Below are 23,084 nucleotides of genomic sequence, written 5' to 3' on the forward strand. Positions count from 1 at the left end.
ACCACCCACCAGAAGAGATGGCTAACCAGGAGACAGTTTGCATTGTTCCTCTGTTCCCAGACTACAGAAGTTTTCAATTCATCTTAGTGCTGCATGTGTTTATCAAAGGGACCACATGACTTAGGTATGAAGGGCTATTGCCTTCATGGTTATTCACCCTGCCATTTATTCTCCATCTCATAGCTGATCTTGGGGTCTTACAGGTGACTCAGATGAATACCTGTGGCCAGAGATAGTGGTGGTGCCTGGAGTCCTTGCTCCATCCAGGAGGGAAGAGCTCTCAGCTCCACTGATGGCTGCCAGTGCAGAAATATGAAGCCCAGTGTGGCCTCATTACATTCATTTTTGAAGACAAGTCATCTATCCAGACTTTTTGAAGTAAGAACTCCCAGTTTTTGCAGCTTGGTAACTAATTGAAACATTTAAAGAAAAAAAAAAAAAACAAAAACACCACACGGAGTTCCCTGGTAGCCCAGAGGGTTAAGGATCTGCTATTGTCAGTGCTGTGGCTCTGGTTACTGCTATGGCACAGGTTCAATCCCTAGCCAGGGAACTTCTGTACGCTGTGGGTGCAGCCAAAAAAAAAAAAAAGAGAGAGAGAGAGAGAAGAGAAGAAAACATCATATGATCCCAATAAACACATCTGCAGGGCAGATTTGATAGGTTTGGGCTGCGGGTCCCAGTTCTGCAACCTCTGTTTCTGTCCTGCTCGGGCCATAACACCTGCTTCCTTCAAGCATTATTCCTGAGTTTGGACACACACCCAAATGAAATTTCCAGGGCCTGTGGTCTTAGTGAAAGACATACAAGAAAGCCATTCATTTCTGAAGGAACATGAAAGAGGTCACATAAAGAAGTGTTTCGCTGGAATATCTAGTGTCCTCAGGGGACACGCCAGTAAAACCTGTTTATGACGGCCCAGCTGCTGAACTGCCAGCGAATACTCTGGATGGTTTGGAAATACTCATGCATGTAGAAGTCATCTTAAAGCCCTGAACTTGACAGCAACCGTTGTCATGACCAGCGTGGGTCAATTCACAAAATGCCAAACAAAACCTTCAGTGCACTTAGTAACAGCCCGTGTTTGCCAATCACAACACATCACAGAAGAGGGTAGGTATGTACTCCTGGGGAGAGAGCATAAAACGCGGAACTGAGTCTAATAAGGGAACCACATCCTGTTCGGCCTCACTAAATAGCCAGAAGAAACTTCTCCACCCTAACCACTCACTCAGCAATGTTTTCCAAAATACGCCACGTGAGGACCTAGGTCGCTTACAAGAGGTTTGAACTCTAGTACATATGGCAGGCACACTGTTTTATAAAAGTCCTTAGGGAAACAAGTTTCTCGAGGGCTATGATTATTTCTTTCATTGACTTAACATGATTTTTTAGGACATGACATAGTCATACCATAACTTTATATTTCTTTCTTATGAAACAATACTGTGTCCATTGGACATAATATTAAGAGCCCCTGGGGAGTTCTCTGATGGTCCTGAGGTTAAACTCGGTATTGTCACTGCTGTGGTTTGGGTTTGATCCCTGGCCCCAGAACTTCCACATGTCATGGGTGCAGCCAAAAAAAAAAAAAGAGCTCCTGAGACAGTCCAGAAATGGGCTTTTATTTGAGGAGGTTACAATGTAACGCAGAACCCCAGCAAAAGCATTAGCATCTTCAAATGTTCATGGGCAAAAGAAATTATGTGTTAAGTTTTTTGTTTTTTTTTTTGTCTTTTTGCTATTTCTTGGGCCGCTCCTGCGGCATATGGAGGTTCCCAGGCTAGGGGTTGAATCGGAGCTGTAGCCACTGGCCTACGCCAGAGCCACAGCAACGCGGGATCCGAGCCGCGTCTGCAACCTACACCACAGCTCACGGCAACGCCGGATCGTCAACCCATTGAGCAAGGGCAGGGACCAAACCCGCAACCTCATGGTTCCTAGACGGATTCGTTAACCACTGCGCCACGACGGGAACTCCCTTTTTTTTTTTTTTTTTTTATGCGTTAAGATATTAATACATCTACTACTGGAACAGGGCCTACAGGAAGAAGACTCCTGGTTACTGAGTTTAGAAGACAGTTGCTAGGGTCTAAAGTACCCTTCAATGTCCAACAGACTCAAGATTATACATTATTAAATGTTTACTGAAAGCATATTTTGGGTCAGGCACTGAGCTTACAGTCTGATAAGAAAAAGAGCACTTATCAAACAACCATGCTGATGATTGTATAATTATAAACTAAAATAAGTGCAAGCAAAGAAAGAAGCAGGCAACAAATGAAACTGACTTAAAATTAGGGCAGTGAGGAGTTCCCATCTAGGCACAGCAGAAACAAATCCGACTAGGAATCATGAGGTTGCAGGTTTGATCCCTGGCCTTGTTCAGTGGGTTAAGGTTCCCTTGCTGGGAGCTGTGGTGTAGGTCACAGACGCAGCTTGGATCTGGCATTGCTCTGGCTGTGGTGTAGACCAGCGGCTGTAGCTCCAATTAGACCCCTAGCCTAGGAACCTCCATATGCCGTCAGTGCGGCCCTAAAAGAACAAAAGACAAAAAAAGAAAAAAAAATTAGGGCAGTGAGAGGGAAAGATTTCCCTAAAGAAGTGATGGTTGAATAGAAATTCAATAGGCAAGAAGTATTGAAACAGGAACAACTCACATCCTTCAAACAGCCAAAGTCTGGAGTTCCTGTTGTGCCTCAGTAGGAACCTCTCTAATATCCATGAGGATGCAGGTTCAATCCCTGGCCTCGGAATTCCCGTCATGGCTCAGTGGTTAACGAATCCGACTAGGAACCATGAGGTTGCAGGTTTGATCCCTGGCCTTGCTCAGTGGGTTAAGGATCTGGTGTTGCCATGAGCTGTGGTGTAGGTTGCAGACATGGCTCGGATCCCACATTGCTGTGGCTCTGGCATAGGCTGGTGGCTACAGCTCCAGTTCGACCCCTAGCCTAGGAACCTCCATATGCTGCAGGAGTGGCCCAAGAAATGGCAAAAAGACAAAAAAACAAACAAACAAACAAAAAATCCCTGGCCTCAATCAGTGGGTTGAAGATCCAGAGTGAGCTGTGGTGTAGGTCACAGACGCGGCTCGGATCCTGTGTTTCTGTGGCTGTGGTGTAGGCCAGCAACTACAGCTCCATTTCAACCCCGAGCCTGGGAACCTCCACATGCCAAGAGTGCAGCCCTAAAAAGACAGAACTATACTCAATATCTTTATTAACACCTATAGTGGAAAAACGCACCAAGCGAAAGCACTTCTTCTTTGCTATAAATATATGCAGAGAAGAAAAAGAGAAAAAAGTCTGAAGGAACACACATCGCCTTAATATCTGTCCTCACCTCTGGGGCTGTCCATAGCACTGGAGCGGGGAAGGGGAATGGTTTGGTTTTGTTTTTTGTCCTTTTAGGGCCACACAGGCAGCACATGGAGGTTCCCAGGCTAGGGGTCAAATTAGAGTTGCAGCTGCCGGCCACAGCCACAGCCGCGTGGGATCCAAGCCATGTCTGCAACCTACACCACAGCTCACAGCAACACTGGAGCCTCAACCCACTAACCGGGGCAAGAAATTATGGTACTTGGATACCCAACTGGTATCCAAGTCCTTATGGATACCAGTTGGGTTCATTTCCACTGAGCCACAACAGGGATTCCTACTTATGCATCATATGTACAATTAAATATAATTTTTTAGAAAAGAAAAATACTGGGAAGAAATGTTTAACTGCACTAATCTTTTAGTTATAGGACTATATTTTATTCTCTTCTTTATTATATGTTTTTCTATTTTCCAAATCCTTTACAGTGACTATGTACTAATTTCATGATCAGAGTAAATATCCCCCCTACATAAAAAAAAAAAAAGGAGTAAGGACAAGAATAGACAAAAATCAGAAACCCCGCCAGGTGATAGCTTTATGGAGAACATAAGGACAGAGACACAACCCAGCAGCACAGGGATTTGAATGTGTACGAGAGCAGAGAGTTCACAGGTTTGCGCTTTTAATTAAGGCCCCTTGAAGTTAGTAAAAGTGGGGGAGGAATTCTTCAACTTTTCTATACATATTAAACAATCTTCACCTCGAAAAAAACGCATTTTACCCTACTCAAAATGGTAAGATTAAAGACCCACCCATTTATCCTCACGTGAGGACACTCTCAGTTATTGGGTCTCTCTCAGCCAACCCATGAGGCAATTTTACATTAATTTTCGAAAGCCAACTACACATGATTTGATTCGGCTACTGATATTATGATAATGATTGAAATTGCCTCACAGGGTGGCTCATAGGCTTTTCAGAATAAAGGATTGTGCTGAAGCTCAAAGGCAAAAAGAAGAGATAAGCTTATTCCTAATTTGGCACGCAGTGTGCCCAATTATCTGACCTGGGGACAATGTCTTGAGCCAGTCTTGCTTCTATGGTATTCAGTTGTCTTATTTTCCCATGGACAGGAAAAAAAAAAATGAGAGAAAATCAAATCACTGCCTACCTCTGACACACAAAAGCACCTAACTCCATTCCTATCTTTCCATCTCATCACACCCTTCCGCTTTGTTCCAGCATTGTTCCATCCCACCAGGCACAACGGTGTCCCCAGGGTCCCCGAGGTGCTTTCATTGTGGACTGCCTCCCTGTCTCTCTCTCTCTCCCCCTCTTCAAGCCTCCAGGGCAGCCCGGAGAGCAAGCCCTTCTAAGACTCCCTCCTCTCCTCCCCAGCTTCTCCCTCCTCCCCAGCTTCTCCCTCCTCCTCCCCAACTTCTCCCCCCTCCTCCCAACTTCTCCCCCTCCTCCCCAACTTCTCCCCCTCCTCCAACCATTCTCCCCACTTCTCCCCCCTCCTAACTTCTCCCCCTCCTCCCCAACTTCTCCATTCTCCCCCTCCTCCCAACTTCTCCCCCTCTCCTCAACTTCTCCCACTACAACTTCTCCCAATCCTCCCCAACTTCTCCCCTCCTTCCACTCCTCTCTCCCCCCTCCTCCCAACTGCTCCCACTCAAACTTCTCCCACTCCTCTGCCCCCAACTCTCTTCTCCCATCCTTCCTCCCAACTTCTCCCCCTCCTTCCAACGTTCTCCCCCTCCTCCCCAACTTCTCCCCCTCCTCCCAACTTCTTTCTTCCCCCTCCTTCCCCAACAGTCTCCCCCTCCGCCCTCCCCAACTTCTTCCCCCATCCTCCTCCCCAACTTCTCCCCCTCCTCCTCCCCAACTTCTCCCCCTCCTCCTCCCCAACTTCTCCCCCCTCCTCCTCAACTTCTCCCCCTCTCCCCAACTTCTCCCCCTCCTCCTCCCCAACTTCTCCCCTCTCCTCCCCAAGTTCTCACCCCTCCTCCCAACTTCTCCCCTCCTCCCAACTTCTCCCCTCTCCTCCCCAAGTTCTCACCCCTCCTCCCAACTTCTCCCTCCTCCTCTCCTCCTCCAACTTCTCCCCCTCCTCCCAACTCTCCCCCTCCCTAACTTCTCCCCCTCCTCCCCAACTTCTCCCCCTCCTCCCCAACTTCTCCCCTCTCCTCCCCTCTCCTCCCACTTCCCCCCCCTCCCACTTCTCCCCCTCCTCCCACTTCTCCCCCTCCTCAACTTCTCCCCTCCCTCCCCAACTTCTCCCCCCCTCCCCAACTTCTCCCACTCCTCCCCAACTTCTCCCTCCTCCTCCCCCCAACTTCTCCCCCCTCCTCCCCACTTCTCTCCCACTCCTAACTTCTCCCCTCCTCCCCAGCTGTCTCCCCCCCTCCTCCCCAACTTCTCCCTCCTCCTCCCCCACTTCTCCCCCTCCTCCCCAACTTCTCCCCCTCCTCCCCAACTTCTCCCTCCCCTCCCCCACTTCTCCCCATCCTCCCCAACTTCTCTCTCCTCCTCCCCAACTTCTCCCCCCTCCTCCCAACCTTCTCCCCCTCCTCCCCAACTTCTCCCCTCTCCTCCCCAAGTTCTCACCCCTCCTCCCAACTTCTCCCCCTCCTCCCAACTTCTCCCTCCTCCTCCCAACTTCTCTCTCCTCCTCCCAACTTCTCCCCCTCCTCCCAACTTCTCCCTCCTCCCCTCCAACTTCTCCCTCCTCCCCTCCAACATCCTCCCCCCAAGCACATGTTCCTCCCTACTTTACAGCACCTATGCTAAGTCTCGCCAATTTCGATGACGCCTCAGTTCTTTGCTCCACTTTGAAGGACTTTCCTGGCCCTCCTGCTTTTCCTTATTCCTACACCTGCTTTTGGTTTCCACAGCGGCACCAGCGCCTTCAGGGGACCGTACGACCAGGTGTGGGATTCAGGAAATAAACTGGTGTCTGCATCTGTGTTGTGGGAAGAATTTTTGGAAGAAGACATTTCTGCATTAAATCAAGTTTTGTGGAAAAAGCTGCCCTCTTATTTTCACTTTGTTCTCTCATCCCTTTTCTCCTGGGTATCACTTAAACACCCTCCCATTGCAATGTCTCTATTGAAAAGAATACAGCATTCCCAAATGTTCTTGATGCTACGGCTCTGCTAAAAGAAACTGAGTCATCTTTGCGGGGAGGGGGAAGGGCTGAAGTTAGAAAAGATGCCAAACCTTTCAAGGGTTTGCTTCAAGTGCTAATCTTGATGTAATTCTACTGTGTATTAGATATGCATCTCATAGATGCTCATATATTAGATATGCATTATATATGATCATAACTAATATTCACGAAACCAGAAACTATTCCCATTCAGTCTTCACAACAGCCCTACGAGTAGGAAGTGTTCTTATCCCCTCATCGGAAAAACAAGGCAATTAAGGGCTAAAAAAGGAAATTCTTTTGCCAAATAGCAAACAACTGGTAGTAGATCTGGAAGCAGTGATTGCTTTTCTGTGCTATATAATTTCCAAATTGAGTTTAAAGTATGTTTAATGAATGGGCATAAAAAATGTCCCTGCCACTGCGGGAGGCACTTTGGCATGTGCCCCTTGATCCTCAATTCAACTTGTAATTTGCCATGAATGTTCATGGTTCGTAGTGTCTGTCAGAACAGGAAATGGTCAACAGTAGCACATCCATAACACGGAAACCTTGAAAACGGCTAAAAGACCCAGACTAAATCTATTTAGAGCAGCATAGATAGACCTCAAAAACAGACTGTTTTTCAAATAAAGTACATTAGAGAACAAAACTAACAGTATGACACCATTTATGGTTTTAAAATACATGTTGAACAAATTACAGATTTTCCATAGGTTTAAGCATGAATGCAATAAGTATTTTTAATGGTCTAGAGGATAATTACCAAATTTATTTAAGAATTACCTCTGGAGGATGCAGGGAGAGGGTCAGGAATAGAGGTGGCTGACAAAAGGAACTATAGCTGTGTTTGCCATGTTCTAATTTTAAAGGAAAAGCCACTATCATTGTGATAGTAAAATCAATTCGTTAATTAAGTCAAAGGCAACTGAAAGCCTGTTTCAAGAGTCCAATTTACTGTGTTCTCAATTTTCACATCCTAATCTTCAGACTTAAGAAACTCAATACCATGTAAATTCTGGCTGCAGAGACAGCAGGAAACCCTGAACTTGAACCTCACTGCGCATGAGCTAGCAGAAGTGGAAAGAAGACTCATTGAGTTTCCAGTGATACTTAGAATGCATTAATTGTGCAGCAAGAAGGTTTTGACTATGTTTGGAACAGGAAGTTCCCTGTGAAAATGAATGGAATTATACAACATTATAGTCAAAATAGTATCTTCAAGAATTAAAACAAGAATTCAATGGTTTTACATGTTTTCATTAGCTATTAAAAAGATCTCCAGGAGGTCCCTCCCTGGCTCAGTGGTAAACGAACCCGTTTAGGAGCATGAAGATGCAGGTTCAATCCCTGGCCTCACTCAGTGGGTTAAGGATCCAGCGTTGCCATGAGCTCTGGTGTAGGTTACAGATGCAGCTCGGATCTGGTGTTGCTAGAGCTGTGGTGGAGGCCAGCAGCTGTAGTAGCTCCAACTGGACCCCTAGCCTGAGAGCCTCCATATGCCATGGGTGCAGCCCTTAAAAAGAAAAAGAAAAAAAAAAAAAAAAAGATCTCACATTAACAAAGGACAAGCCAAAGAGAGAAGACAACCTAAATCACGTCTGTGCTGCACTAAATCCCTACTTTCTCTTCCAAGGTGACCCTTAGCTTTGCCCAAAGTAAACTCAATCAAAATGATGCTGCTTCATCATTTCAGGTTGCATTTCTTCTGTTAGAAGGAAGCTGTAATGTCCAGCATGCATACTCCTGACAGTGGCAAGTCTCCCCAAGGACTCATTTTGTAAAACATGAGAACTCAGTAGGAAACGTTAGCAACACATAATCTCTCCAGATTTCGTGTTCGAAAGAAATCAAATAATTTTTAAAACTCTCTATCAGAATCCTTGGAAGGCGACCAAGCAAGAGCCACAACTGAGTTTTGAGAATTAATGCTTCTTTCTCAGGTTAAACGCAGATTTCCAACCCTAAACTGCAGTGCTTAGCAACTCTCACTACGCCGCCCCCCACCCTCAGCCCCTGCGGCATGGCAAAGTTCCTGGGCCAGAGATCGGATTGACCTCAGAGCCACAGCTGTAACCAGAGCCACGGCAAGTGACAATGCTGGATCCTTAACCTGCTGAGCCACCAGGGAACTCCCAGCTCTCACTACTTGCCATGAAGAGTATAAAGGTGTCCTCAGCATGCTCTGGAGGACAGGCTAAAGTGGGGATACTTCTGTTTAGGATGCCATTCCTTACTAAAGATAGAACCCTAGTCTCACCCTCTCTCCTCCCCAAGCCACACGTCACATTGGCCCTAATGAAGAGCTCCGCAGGAGGCAGCTCGGGAAGATCAAAGCAGGAGTCAGAGGCCGAGAAGAGAATCAACTAATCAGCAGTGTGTTCACCTTAACAGCAATCCTCTCACTCTTCTCATATTTGCAATTTAAAAGTCTCCCCAAACTGGACGTTCCTGCTGTGGCTCAGGGGTAATGAGCCTGATGGCATCCATGAGGATGCAGATTGATATCCCTGGCCTTGCTTGGTGAGTTAAGGATCTGGCTTTGGTGTAGGTCACCGATGCGGCTTGGATCCCACGTTGCAGTGGCTGTGGCATAGGTCGGCAGCTGTAGCTCCAATTCAGTCCCTAGCCAGGGAGCTTCCATACGCCACAGGCACGGCCCTAAAAAAAGCAAAATAAATAAAAAGTCTTCCCAATCCATTTTTCCCTTTGCCTACTTTTCTGAAGGACCTGACCAATTGAAATTCCCACCTGACCACATGGCTGTCTTCCAGCTCTCCTCTCAGACAACCTGTGTTTCTCCTTCGGAGCATCACTCAGTGGTAAGGGATACATGAGATGCGTCATTAAGTCTTTAAGGGCTCCCTCCCTCCAAAGACTGTGATGTTCATTAAGTCATACCAGCACTTCACCAGCATCTCACAGTGTAAATGCTCAAGAATTACCTGCAGGATAAGTGAATGGATGGATGGATGGACAGATGGCTGCTTTTTAGTAACATGCTCGTCCTCCCGTTGGTTTCATTCCACAATCTCACCCCATCCTCACCTGCTGTACCAAGTCCCATCAGTCTCTGGAACTGGCTGACTTTGACTGCACCCCCAGCCCCAGCGACGATGACCTGGTTTAGGAAACACACAGATGCTCCTGCTATGACCCATCACAGCCTGCCCACCATCTCCAGGAGCATTAATATCCAGAAACCATGGATGTATCACATATAACCATAAGCCCTGACAGGAGAAGAGCTGTCTTGCCTTTGACACTGTGGGTGTTCTGGAACATACTTCCCAGTCGCTGAGGAGCTTCTCCTATACCATGGCAGGATCATAAGTTAAAGGCTAGTCCTTTAGCTTTTCCTGTAATCAATCTTTACAGTTTACCAAAGGTCTAGAGCTTAGAGAATGACTTTAACTTCCAACCGAAGTTCTGAATTTATTTCTTACCTGATGTCAAAACAAGAAAAACAAATAAGGAAGTGAGCAAATGGCAGGAAAGAAAGATTGCAAGAGGGAATGAAGCAGAAAGAGAATGTTGAGTATCCTATATGTGCTGCTGGCACCGTGCACTTGCTAGGGGTGTGCCAATTTGACTTGGCTCTTCCAAATAGATCAACACGAGCAACAAGATCGACTGGGACCAAGAGAAAAGCAAATGAGTCGCTCAGTAACAGCATATCTGTTCACTACAGGAAGTCACCACAAAGGTCAAAACCTGAGGAACAATCCAATGGGGGAGGCTTTGTTCAGTACAAGTACATCAATAGCAGGGTCAAAATAATGGAGTCCAAATAAGCATTGCTCCATAGTGGCCACACCAAACTACACTGCCACCCACAGTATAGGAGGGCTCCTTTTTCTACACACCCCCTCCAGCACTTATTATTTGTAGACTTTTTGTGGATTGCTATTATGGAGGTTCCTTAAAAAACTAAAAATAGAATGATCATATGATCCCATAATCCCACGCCTGGGCATATATCTGGAGAAAATTCTAATTTGAAAAGATATATGCGCCCCTGCAAACTATTCACAATAGCCAAGACATGGCAAAACCTAAATGTCCATCAACAGATGAATGGAAAAAGAAGATGTGGTACATATATACAATGGAATATTACTCAGCGATAAAAAATGAAATGTCATTTGTAGCAACACAGATGGAGCTAAAGATTATCATATTAAGTGAAGTAAGTCAGACAAAGACAAATATCATACAATACTACTTATACAAGAAACAAAAATGATACAAATGAACTTATTTACATAACAGAAATAGACTCAGACAGAAAACAAACTTACGGTTACCATAGGGGGAAAGAGAGGGAGGAATCAATTAGGAGTTTGCAATTAACATCTATACACCAATATATATAAAATAGATAACCAACAAGGACCTGCTGTATAACACAGGGAACTATATTCAATAACTTATAATAACCTATAGGAGAAAAGAAACTGAAAACAGGAAATATATAAAACTGAATCACTTTGCTGTACACCTGAAACTAACACAACACTGTAAATCAACTACACTTCAATAAAAATTTAAAAATTAAAAAACTAAATAAACAAGTAAGCATCTATCTCAGATTCTGGTCTTTCAGGCATAATTTTGAAGTAGAGCACAGAATGAATGAATGCAGCTTCTACAGCCAATCCTTTGAATGTCATTTAACAACATTAATTTAGTTAATATCAGAAACACCTCTGTAGTGAGACTACATTCCTCCTCACCGGAATCCTCACCTTGCTGCTGAGATCAGTAAAATATGTCCTATTTCGGTGAGCATAAAGGCCTCATACATCTAACTCCAACTTACCAAGTTCTCGAATGTCATATACTCTAAGCTAAAGTAGTAATTTTAAGGCATGTCAACATAAGGATTGAACATGGCTCTGCTGGAGTTCCCTGATGGCTCAGTGGGTTAAGGATGTTGTCATTGCTATGGTTCAGGTCGCTGCTAGGGCACAGGTTTGATTCCTTGCCCGGTAACTTCTGCATGCCATGGGTGTAGCCAAAAAAATTTTTTTTAAGTAAATGAAAGAAAGAGAGGAAGGAAGGAAGGAAGGAAATGGGAGTTCCCATTGTGGTGCGGCAGAAATGAATCTGACTAGGAACCATGAGGTTGCAGGTTCAATCCCTGGCCTTACTCAGTGGGTTAAGGATCTGACATTGCTCGGATCTGGTGTTGCTGTGGCTCTGGCGTAGGCTGGCAGCAACAGCTCCGACTGGACTCCTAGCCTGGGAACTTCCATATTGGGTGGGTTCGGTTCTAAAAAAACAAAAGACAAAAGACCAAAAAAAAAAAAAAAAGGAAGGAAATGGATTAGCAAAAATTCCCTCCACAAATAAATGTAGATGGATTTAACAGCCTTCTCTCTTTTCTCCCTTCCTCCCATCCCCCGTGGTGCTGATCTAACCTTCCCACTGCCACGGAGTAGACCTGACCTGGTTCCTCCCTGCCTACAAAAGCTGCCCACTTTAGACAAGGTAAGGGATCGTCTCCTTAAGGTCTGCCAGTCTCCTCTCAACCAGCCAAATGCCCATCACCAGTGTTTCTGCCCCAATATCCAAGGTCCAGCCTAACCTTCAGTCACATAGAAACAATTAGATTTGTCTAAACGTGCTATGTATCTTTCATAACCATTCCAGGCTTGGGGTCCTTCTACCTCCTTCCCAGACTTTCTCCTCCACTTGGCAAAAGCCTGGGCCCAATTCAAGAGTTAGAATGGGCTTCTCTATGAAGCCTTCCCAGCTCACCCAGGCAGAATTCTTTATCCCAATTACCACTCCTGCTCTCATCCTCATCTTGTTTTATTTATTTTGGTTAATAACTCTCTGATTGTCTAATCAATGGGTGATAAATGTCCCCCACATTCTTACCAAACAGAAACAATATGATATATTTTCATGAATTTATTTATAGTACTTTTCCAATATATACATACTATACTATATATTATGTACTTTTTTAAAAAAAGAATTGTGGTCACACTGTAACTGTAATTTTGTATCCTGCCTTCTTCACTAAATATTAATATTTTCCCAAATATTCTTTTTTCCCTGTGCTCTTCAGTAGGTCCTTGTTTGTTATCTATTTTATATTCAGAAGTACGTATATTTTAATTCCAACTCCCCCCCCCCAACTTCCTTTTTGGTGACATTGTTAGTTTTCTATGTCTGTGAGTCTACTCCTGTCTTGTAAATAAGTTCTTCCATATCTTTTTTTAGATTCCACATGTAAGTGATGTCATATGATATTTGTCTTTATCTGTCTGGCTTATTTCACTTAGTATGACAATCTCCAGGCCCATGCCAGGTATTCTTTAAAAATATTAAGATGGGCACAATATTCCATCATGTGGCTGTAATTTAATCTGACTATTCTATTAACAGACATTTAGTTCTTCTTCCTATCTCTCACTATTACAAATCTGTTAGAATTTCTGATTGTTTCCTTAGGATAAATTTCTGGAAGGGAAACCACTAGGTCCAAGTAAATAAAAAATGTAAGGATTTTCAAAATACTGCACATGAAGTAGCAGTATTACATTCCCACCAATAATTTTTTATAACAGTTTCGTGATAGTAAGGGGACTGCTTACTCAGTCCCTTCTCAGTATTTCTCTACTGCTATAAAGATGTCTGCATTTTAACACTTATCACATGGAATTCCCTTGGTGGTGCAGTGGGTTAAGGATCTGGTGTCACTGCTGTGGTTTGGGTCACTGCTATGCATGGGTTCAATCCCTGACCCCAGAACCTCTGCATCCTTGGGCATGGCCAAAAAGAAATATTTATCACATGAACAATAACACAGTAATACCAGTTACCATTTTTTGAGGATTTAAGATATATAAGCACTGTACTAACATGATTGCACTTGATCCTTACAACTCTTTTTTTTTTTTTTTGGTCTTTTTGCCATTTCTAGGGCCGTACCCGCGGCATATGGAGGTTCCCAGGCTAGGGGTCGAACCAGAGCTGTAGCCACCGGCCTACGCCAGAGCCACAGCAACGCAGGATCCGAGCCATGTCTGCAACCTACACCACAGCTCAGGGCAATGCCAGATCCTTAACCCACTGAGCAAGGGCAGGGATTGAACTTGCAATCTTATGGTTCCTAGTAGGATTCGTTAACCACTGAGCCATGACGGGAACTCCATCCTTACAACTCTTACAGAAGAGGAGGAGCTCAGGTTTGCCCAACAGAGAGCAGGTGACCGAACCAGACTTCAAACCCACAGCCCTCCTAACCCTAAATTCATGCTTTTACCGGGGGAGGGGGGGGGGCTACAAATGTTTTTACACATGCAGCCTATCAGTATGACTTTGTAGAGTAAGTCTGAATATATACTTAGGATAAAATGCACTACTGACCATACTAGGCATAGTATTAAATAGACACAAAAACATAATTAAGATGAGATTAAAATAATAAGGCAAATATTTTCTTCCTGAACCTCTCATAAATCATCTTGTGCATCTCCTATGGCCATAAGCCCACGTTGGGGAGCACAGCCCTTACCTTCTACGCTAGTTTTTATGTCTCCCACTAGAACAGAAGTTCCATGAGGGCAGGCCTCGAGTCTGTTTTTTAGCACTGTATTCCCAATGTCTATACTGTCTGGTATAGAGTAGGCACTCATTAATATTCATGTTGAATATTAATAAATGAATAAATGATTCAGCTACAAGGTTATGGGTTTGAGGGAAGAACCTAAAAATCAATTATATGTGGATCCCTCGCACCCAGTACATTTCCTAGCATACGATGGACATTTCCATAAATGTCGAGTGGAAATACATTCCCTGTTTGTTGAAAAAATGAATGAATGGATGGATGGATAGATGGATGAGTAGATGGACAAAGAGAATGGAAAAGCTTAGTCCCCTCTGTTCCCATCTCTATCATTAGCATACCAAAGATAAAAACACTTGGCTGAATTTACTTACTTAATTTCAATGACACCTTATTATTGCTAAACAATGGTCCCATTGGAACACTTACAGGTGGAATTTCACTCACCTCTTATAAAAATAGAAAACAACAAGTCTCACATTTTTTAAGTTAGCCCTGGCTAGAGATCAACCTAGAACAGAGACAGGAGCTTCCAAAGAAGCTGGGCGGGGGAGGACCAAGATGCAATGGGGAGGAAAGGCCATGAATTATTTATTCACCCACATCTGGTGAGATAAGGCTAAAAGTTTAAAACATCTAAACAACACTTACCTTGAAGGAACCAAAATTATAACTGCTAATCCTTGTTAGGGTGAAGGCCCCTCCCTTTCTAACGTGTGATTTTTCTGCATCTTGTTACGAAACTATCTTGGCTAATACGTCTGCAATTGTTTCCTTAACCCATCCTGTCTATAGATGCACTTACATTCACTTGTTAATCAGAAAACATGAAGATGGTTTGTCTTCCCTTTTCTTCAGTTGTGACTGTAATTTTAAAAATCACTTCTAAAATTAGCATGAATGTGGACTTTTTCTATGAAGCTCTTTAAGCAGCTAGTAGCTTCTCTTTGCTTATTTCCACCTTTGAGGTAGATCTGATCACCTCAACAGAATGTAAACTCCACAAGGGCATTACGATTATTATTTATAATATACTAATTATGCTAGGACTGTATTAAGCACGATTCAAATACCATGTCATTTAATCCTGAGTGCCAGCATGTAAAGCTATTACTACTATCTGCATTGTATAAAAAAGAAATTTAGGTTCGAAGATGATAAGGCGTTTGATCCGAATCTCACAGTGGCTTTTTCTGCCTCCTGTCTTCCCCTCCCCTCTCCTTCTCTTCCCCTCCCCTTCTTTCTTATCTCAATCCTCACCTCTTTTTTAAAAAATTGTATTGACGTATAGTTGCTTTACAATGTGTGCTAGTTTCAGGTGTGCAGCAAACTGATTCAGTTATACACATAAATATACCCATTCTTTTTCACATTCTTTTTCCCTGCATTACAGAATATTGAGTATCGTTCCCTGTCTATACAGTAGGTCCTCGTTGCTCATCTACTATATATACAAGATAATCAATTCTTGCCTCTTACGCTAGTTCACTCTACCCAGCTCGATGACCTGTTTTCAGTCTTTAATGCTCCTTGAGCTTAAATCTAATTTAAGTTCCTGTGGTATTCACGCTCCTGTTACCCAATGCCTATCCAAATTAATGATTATTTATTTCTACGATTACTTACTTAACATCTATGTCCCCTACTGGACTAAGAGGTCCAAAGATGCAGGAAAATGTCTGTTTTATTTGCCACTGTGTCCCCTGTTGCTGTGTTTCAGTAAAGATGACAGAATGAATGAAGGAGTAAACGAAATGGCACAGCCAGAATTCAAACCAAAGCCTGACTCCAAAGCTCATACTGTTAGGCACTAGGTTATCACCATATATAATCCTATACTTATTTATACATCACTTCTCCCTAAATTGGATACTTTTTTTTTTTCTTTTTAGGGCCACACCCACGGCACATGGAAGTTCCCAGGCTAGGGGTCAAATCTGAGCTATCGCCGCCAGCCTACACCACAGCCATAGCAATGCCAGATCCGAGCTGCATCTGCGATCTACACCACAGCTCACGGCAATGCTTGATCCTTAACCCACTGAGTGAGGCCAGGGATCGAACCTGCGTCCTCATGAATACCAGCCAGATTCATTTCCACTGAGCCACGATGGGAACTCCTGGGTACTTTTCCGACCTTCATTCAGTATTGCTGACTGCAAGGCAAGTCTGGCTGTTGTAGTCATGAGCAGCATTTCCATAACTAACGTTAGGTTCACAAATTTAACTTTAATAAATTCACAAATATCTTTTCAACCACTTATTGGAAAATTCCCTCTGCTTTCTTCAGGTTTACAGGTCAGGTCTAGTCAATTTAGAAGCTTATATTTTTATCTAATATAAAGTTCTTTGAGTTTTTTTTTAATCTGTTCGCATTACCAAGATAATTTCTTAGTTAAGAAAGTCACAGGCAAGTTAATTAATTTCAGGTCCTATTTTAAGTGACTAGCAACTTTGCAGTATTTATGCTGGCTCTATCTCCATGGGAGGTATTGGGTATAGCTGTCCAGACTGACAATGAATGCAGATTTGGGAACACTGCCACATATGGAATAGCTTCTGGGAGTGGAATGGGGAAACAAAAATCTCTGTCGACAATTAGATGGGACATTTTATCCATTGGAATCATATAAACAGAGACAGAGAGATATCTTTTCATATATCTTTTCAAATACTAATGATTCTAGAACTCTTCCCAAACAGGATTTTTCTACTCCATCTGTCATCAAACAATTGATAAATTATCTTAAAGGGAACATTTTTCCAAGATACAGTATTTCCGTTTCTGTCCTGAGTGGTGTGCTTCCAACTTTAATAAGCTGTCTATCCAAATTGGCTCCTCAGGAATATTTCCCTTAGAATGAACCTGAAACACAGTTTAACCCATCTTCCCAAAGCGCTGTTCTCTAGTGCAATAAAATCATCATAGGGAGACTTCAGTCTTATTGGGTTGCACTCCAATACTCATCATTTTATGCCAACCTATAGGAGAAGGAGCAAGCCATTTTAAGATAAATTTTTCTGCAGCATTACTTACAATAGCCAAGACATGAAAAGAACTCGAGTGTCCATCAAGGGATGAATGGATGAGGAAGAAAATGTGACATATTTATGTCTATCTACATCTATATAATGGAGTACTACACAGCCATAAACAAGAAGAAACTCCTGTCATTGGCAACAACAGGAATGGACCTTGAGGGCATTATGCTAGGCAAAATAAGTCAGAAAGAAAAAGATAAATACTGTATGATTTCATATGTGGAATCTAAATGAAACAAAAACTCATGGGGAAAAAAGATCAGATTTCCAGTTACAAGGGACAAGGGGATGGGAGGATGGGGGAAATTGGATGAAGATACTTAAAAGGTACAAAATTCCAGTTATAAGATAAAAACACTGGGGATGTAAGGTACAACTTAATGACTACATCTAACACTATTATGTGATATATTTAAAAGTGCTAAAAGTTCTCAACACAAGAAAAAAAACACTCTTTCTTTGCTTCTACAATGAAATGATGGATATTAATTTAACCAAACTTCTTGTAGTAATTACTTCTCAATATATTTAAGTCAAGTCATTATGCTACACATCTTAAACTTACACAGTGCTCTATGTCAACCTATCTCAATAAAATTGGAGAAAAAATATTCCTCCACCTGTCTCTTAATATCATCTCTTCTGTTGTATACCAGTGCTTTCTGTGTAAAGTTTCTGGTTTCTCCTCCCTACAGGGCCACACTCTAACTTTTGTGGATCCTACGTATTCTTCCCTTCATGGTCTCTCTCCTCCAGAAAGATATTAAAATTACATTTTATAACTTATTGGTATAAGAATGAATGTGTCAAAATATTATGTATTAAAACATGTTTTTGGAGTTCTCTTGTGGGTTAGCAGGTTGAGGATCCAGCATCGTCACTGCAGTAGCTTGGGTCGTTGCTGTGGCACAGGTTTAATACGTGGCCAGGGAAATTCCACATGCCGCAGGCACAGCCAAAAATTAATTAATTGATTAATTAAAATATTTTTCAGCTTAAAAAATTGTTTTTCTATCTCCTGCTTTTAAAAGAAATTAAAACATTCTCATGGGTCTCTTAAAAGTAGATGGTCCCCACTGGCTCTGACAGACAGGTTGGCCTGTCTCTCTAGGAAATCAGGCAGTAGAGATGCAAACACTCCTGAGATTTTTCTGCTGCTGATCGTTAGTCTTTGCGTTTGTGTGTGACCAAGCACCTATGGGCCTTGCTGCACTGTCCTTCGTGGCAGACGACAAACCCATTTGCTCTGACAAACTCCTCTAGCATGGAAGAACTAGCGTGTATTAGCATGGAAGTTCCTGTGTGTATTAGTGACAGTTCTCCAGAGAGACAGAACCAATAGAATGTATGCATGTGGGAGTTCCCGTCGTGGCGCAGTGGTTAACGAATCCGTCTAGGAACCATGAGGTTGCGGGTTCGGTCCCTGCCCTTGCTCAGTGGGTTAACGATCCGGCGTTGCCGTGAGCTGTGGTGTAGGTTGCAGACGCGGCTCGGATCCCGCGTTGCTGTGGCTCTGGCGTAGGCCAGTGGCTACAGCTCCAATTTGACCCCTAGCCTGGGAACCTCCATATGCCGCAGGAGTGGCCCAAGAAATAGCAACAACAACAACAACAACAACAAAAAAGAATGTATGCATGTGGATATACAGATGGGGGGGGAGATTCAAGGAATGAGCTCATGTGATTGGGGGGGATGACAAGTCTGAAATCTGCATAGTAAACTGAGACCCAGAGAAGAGCTGATGTGGCTGCTTGGGTCCGAAGACAGTTAGGAGGCAGAATTCTCTCTTCCTGGACCTAGTCTTTCCTTTCAGAACTGACTATGCAAGGCCCACCCGCTTTAGGGAGGGCAATCTGCTTTACTCAAATCTACTGATTTAATCTCACCTAAAAGTCACCTAAAAAATACCTCCCACAATGAAATACAGACTGGCATGTGACTATATATCATAGTCTAGCCATAGTCTGATACATAAAAGTAACCAAACCAAAAATCAAATAAAATAATTTTTAAAGTAACCATTATACCCTGTATTTTCAAAAAAAGGATGATCTTAAGGTTGACAACAGGCTACAACACAAGGTTACAAAAATCTTCATGCAAACATCAGTGCCAGACTAGAGAAGAAATAAACTGTCTCAAGATCAAAATGATCTGAAACAAAACTGTATCGCCTGTGTTTTGAACAAATCTATTTTTGTAAACTTGAATAAATCTAAATACTTTAATTTGGCTTTTAAGTAAATGCCAGCCTGCCTGTTTGTCTCTTTCTTTACCCAAATGGCGTGGTTATTAAACCATGGGCCAGAAATGGCCTTAAAATACTTAATTACTATCAGAAGGAAACATTTAGCAGCCAGTATGGCCAAAGCCATAATCACTGTTTTTGGCAGCTATTTCCTAAAATTCTGTTGACTCTAAATAAATCCAGGAGACGTGTCACTCCATTCATGGAAAAGCAGGAACGGAGGGAGATGTGACCAATGCTCAGGTTGCTGACCTTCTTGGAACCTAACGCCTGGGGAGGCGGGGAGATGATGAAGACTCCAGCTAATGCCCTTGCTTCCCAGGATGTGGCCCTGGAGTGGAAGCCCCTTAGAGCAGCCCTACAAACAGCACAGCTCCTGGACCGACAATGCATGGTGATGGCCGAATTTGTGTCCACAGACCTGAGGGCAGCCCTAACCTCCAGCACTCACTCCTCCAGCAAGGAAGGAAAGCCATACCCTGGTTTCCCATTTTCCCAAATAAAGCGAAAAGGTAGACGTAGATAACACAACAGACCTAAAGGGACTTGGGATGGGAATAAAAAGATGCAGTAGGACTGGACCTTCAGAGCCAGGGCAAAGCCAAGGACCTCAGCAGAGACTGCTGCCCAAGCCCACAAGGGAAGCTGGGGCCAAAGAGAACAGAGGGATGTGCTCAGCCCAGTGCTCCCCCTCCCTCCACCCCCCAGGGCCAAGAAACTCATAACCAACTCCACCCCCACCTGCAAAATCTTAGTTCACCTAAGAGAAAAGGCAGTGAGGAAAACTATTGGAATAAACCTCCCTCAATTGACAAAATGGCATTTTTCTTCTCAAGAGAGGAAACAGTGTGCCTTCCAAGCTGAGTTGTTATAAACTGTTACAAAATTTTTACCCACCTAAGTTACATCGTCTCTAAACCTCATACTTGCTATATATGTGAGATCCATACTTTTGCCATTCACCCAAGAGGGCTATTTGTTACAGCTAAATACTCAAAGAAAACAGACACATTAGCGAGAAGGTAACAGAAACAACTTAACTAAACTCTGCTTCAGGTTCTATAAGTTACAGAGGCAGACAGTTTATTTCTTTAGATAAGTAACTTCTCTAAGGCACAGCTTAATATATACTTCAGCCTTTGGAAATAAATGTCTTGAGAAACCTTCATTTGAAGAAAATTAAAGAAATGTATATATGTATGTGTGACTGGGTCACAGTAGAAAACTGACAGAACACTGTAAACCAGCTATAATGGAAAAAAAATAAAAATCATTAAATGACAACAACCAAGAGTTGGTGCAATTAAGGACAAGGTCCATTATGTCCCACCATACTTTACATTTGTTTGGAAGGCCTTTGTCCAAAATGGGCAGTGAATGATGGGTGTGTGGTCTGAGCACATGAGTGGTTGTGCTAACTTAACAAAGACTGACCATTTGTCAGCTCAGGCTGCTAGAACAAAATACCTTGGACAGGTGGCATCAACAACGGACATCTATTTCTCACAGCTCTGGAGGCTGGGAAGTCCAAGATCAAGGTGCCAGTCTATTCTGTTCCTGGTGGGAACTGTCCTCCTGGCTTGCAGATGGCTGCCTTCTCACTGTGTCCTCACATGGTAGAGAGGGTTCTAGTCTTTCCTCTTCTTATATGGACTCTAGTCCCATCACCGACACCCCACCTTCATGACCACATCTAAACCTAATAACCTCCCAAAGGCCCCACCTCCTAATCCTATCACATTGGTTGGGTGCGTGGGAGGGGACAAACATTCCATCCACAATAGATGCAAGGTGAAGAGCATGGGGTGGGAACAGGTAAACTCAAAGTGTAGGCAGGTGGGGGGCACTGGGGACGAAGGCAGCCAGTCCACGTCCTGGCCATCAGTTAATCACCCTGAGTTCTCCCTACCTCCTGATCCATATCCATATCTGCCAATTCCAAGCATGGAACCTTCCAGAGTCCTCTGGGAAAAAAAAAACAGTTCTACCTCCACCGCTGCCTTGTCCTATGTCACTTATTCACCATCATGACATCACTGCCTTTGTATTTTCCAGAATTTTTTTTAATCTCGTCTTATTCCCATAGTCTTGGAGAATGATTCTGTTTTCTATTGTTCTCTTCTCTTCTAATGAGGTTTAGAGAAGGAGAGGACATAAGTACATGCCCTCAGCCCACTATCTTGAGGGGAAAACCCAAATTAGCTAATAATACTCCCATTTGCGGAAAGAGGTCATGGAAGCCTAGAAGCATTAAGCAGTGTTCTCAAGGTCTCACATTTAGCAAATGGTGAGGCCGACTTACACCATGTCTTCTAATTTACTGTTTTATATAGAGTTCTATTATAAGCCTCTTCAGGTTATTTGGGAAGTTATGATTAGTTTATTGATATTTCCTGGAAAACTTAAGGTGGAAATTAACCACCACAGGCCGAAACCAGACTTAGAGAGAGTGAGTAATGAGCTCAACACAACAAAGTCAGCTCACTTCAGCGTCAATAAGATCGATCCAGGTCTCTTGATTCCATGACTAATATTCTTTTTAGGCCAACAAATGTTCAATAGACGAATGAATGCAAACCGTTATGTATAGGCTGGGTAAACAATAAGGTCCTATTGTATAGCACAGGGAATTGTATTCAATACCCTGTGATAAACCATTATGAAAAAGAATATATATGTATAACTGAATCACGTTGCTATACAGCAGAAATCAACACAACATTATAAACCAACTATACTTCAATAACGTGTTTTAGAGTTGATGAATAGATGAATGAATTGATGAGTAAACCATTTTCTTATGAGATTCCTATAACAGGAAGACTTTATCCCCTTCAGGTCCATTCAGTTTCCCAGGTCTGCTTACCCTCAACTATCCCATGGTAAATTTCAATGTTAAGGTAAAAACTCCTTTTCAGAGTTCCCACTGTGGTACAGTGGAAATGAATCCAACTAGTATCCAAGAGGATGCTAGAGGATTTGATTCCTGGTCTTGCTCAGTGGCTCGGGGATCCAGCACGCTGTGAGCTGTGGTGTAGGTCGAAGATGCGGCTCGGATCCCACGTTGCTGTGGCTGTGGTGTAGGCCAGCAGCTAGAGCTCCAATGCGATCTCTAGTCTGGGAACTTCATATGCCACGGGTGCAACCCTAAAAAGGAAAAAAAAAAAGAAAGAAACGTAGAACTGTTCAATACATCCCAAGGCTTGAAAATCTCCAAGGATCCCCCTTGCCATTAGGACAAAATCTGAACTATAAATTCCTAAATTTCTGAGCCCTGCCTTTCTCACTGACTTCACCCCCAACTGTCCTCACCTCACTGTCTCCTCCAACCAGACCCCAACCACACCGGCTCCCACAGTTGCCTGAATGGACTCTGTCTCTTGCTGTCCCACGGCTTCCCCCCACACTTTGCACCCCACACTCCCAACCCCAATCCTTTGCCTAGCAGACTCCTACGCAACCTTTCAAAGCTCATCAGAAGCTTCACTTCCTGGAAGAAGACAGCCCCAACCACCAGGTCCAGGAAACACTCTCACTCCTCACCTGACTTGACCTCCCTCTGGCCTTTGCCCCACAAAGCGCCCGCTCCTTGAACCCTCCTGACCCATCCCCCCGCCACCACTCTCCTGAGCATTTCTCCTTTCTTTGATTCATTCGGCCCTCCCTTCTCAGTCTCTGCTGCAGCTCATCCTCCTCCACCGACTCCCGAACTTGGTTTTCTCTGAGGCTCCATCCCC

The 23,084-nt window shown here is 43.5% G+C and overlaps 1 protein-coding gene across 4 annotated transcripts in view; it reads right to left on the reverse strand.

The window, feature by feature from the left end:
• CCDC170 (coiled-coil domain containing 170) overlaps positions 1 to 23,084 on the reverse strand; it is a 92,251-nt gene that overhangs the window by 60,778 nt on the left and 8,389 nt on the right. Inside the window, exon 1 of one of the 4 annotated variants that reach the window (XM_047769924.1) lies at positions 221 to 405. The exons of the other annotated variants lie outside the window; for them this stretch is intronic. The gene's annotated coding sequence lies outside the window, so the exon portion shown is untranslated. Of the gene's footprint in view, positions 1 to 220; positions 406 to 23,084 lie in introns of those variants that run through there. 4 annotated transcript variants of the gene reach the window in all.

This window comes from Phacochoerus africanus, chromosome 2 (genome assembly GCF_016906955.1).
Source record: "Phacochoerus africanus isolate WHEZ1 chromosome 2, ROS_Pafr_v1, whole genome shotgun sequence".
Lineage (NCBI taxonomy): Eukaryota > Metazoa > Chordata > Mammalia > Artiodactyla > Suidae > Phacochoerus > Phacochoerus africanus.